Consider the following 1,468-nt stretch of genomic DNA (forward strand, 5'->3'; position numbering starts at 1 on the left):
CCCCCGAAACGCGATAAAACGTCCCCGCAGAGCGGCCGGTGACATCGTCCTCATTCGCGTTCTCGTTACATTTCCGAGTCTCAAAGTCCTCGCCGAGCTCTGACGTGAAGGACCTTAAATTCTGGAAGTGGCGCGCAGCGATGGCGACTCCTCCCCTGCGTTCCGCGCATATAGTCTGCTGTTGCGCCTTCTGGCGCTCGCTTTTCTTCTTCTCTTCCCGTTATCGGCCCTCGCCCCCCTACTGTGCTTCTTAGGACGTGGCGACTTTTCGGTGGGCTGCACTCTGACCTTCGGGAGGAGGGTGATGTTCTTGGTGTCGGCCCCGGCCGGGTCCTGGACGACGCAGGTGAAGGTCATCGCGAAGTCTTGCGTTTGCGTGGACGTGAACACAAGGGACTTGCAGACGTCACGTGACGCGTCGCTGTTATTGACGCTGGAAAAGAAAACAACAGCCGGTCAGTGAATGTTTTCAGACCCATCCCCCAACCCTGAGGTGTAGGGCTCATTCACATGGGCGTGCACAGGGCAGCCATCAGAAACTTGGGCCCGCCCCCTGTGATGTCACTTCCGGCCGACCGAGATCAGAACAGCGGCAGCGCTGGATCGGTAATGCTGGGGCCTGGCGATGCTCCTCGCCTGTCACCATCGGCTGATACTCATGTAAGGGTCCCGGACGGCCCCCGCCCCAGGCCCCTTACGCGAGTGTCGGCCCTGGGCGTGCACATACGTACGGCGCGTGCCCATGCGGAGACCTGCTTCCCGGGAGGGACTGGTGCTGTGTGTAGCTGCATGCAGCCGCCTGTATATCCCGATGGGGAGGGCGTCACTGCTCGCCGACCCGAACCTACACGTCCCAGGTACCGAGACCCGGATGCAGACGGCACGCGTCCAAGCCTGGACACCTGGACCCGCACGTATTGGCAGGGTTCCGGGTCAGCGTGCGGCCGCAGATCTCCTACCATTGCCATGGTTACAGATGGTTGAATTTAGGCCACGCCCCCTTTATACCGCCCAGAGCTCTTCTTGACATGGGACCCATTTTTGGGGAAATCTTTCCATGCTGTTCCATATTTTTTTAGGTAGACCTCTGAAGTACCTGGAACCTATGCCCAAACCCGGAACACGTATGCGGAATTCTGACTTTGCTGGCTGCATGCTTGTTCCGGATCAGAGACACCGGGAGGGAATCAGGAGGAGGCCGGCGATGGAGGCCGCAGCAGTTCTACATCCTGACAGCTGTGCCTTACCTCAGCAGACAATCCTCCTCCGTCACCCGGCCGTCCGGGAACATGTCTTCAATGAAAGTGTTATTCACCAGCCAATAGACCAGACAGAACTTCGGCCACATGGAGCGCGCCGTGCAGTTTATTCTACAAGCGTCACCTGGCCGGGGGGGACAACCAATCAGAACACAGAATGATAACGCCTGGAAGGACGGAGGTCAGATAGAAGACTGGAGGGGAGGACG

This window comes from Nanorana parkeri, unplaced genomic scaffold (assembly GCF_000935625.1).
Source record: "Nanorana parkeri isolate BGI_ZX_2015 unplaced genomic scaffold, ASM93562v1 scaffold2907, whole genome shotgun sequence".
Lineage (NCBI taxonomy): Eukaryota > Metazoa > Chordata > Amphibia > Anura > Dicroglossidae > Nanorana > Nanorana parkeri.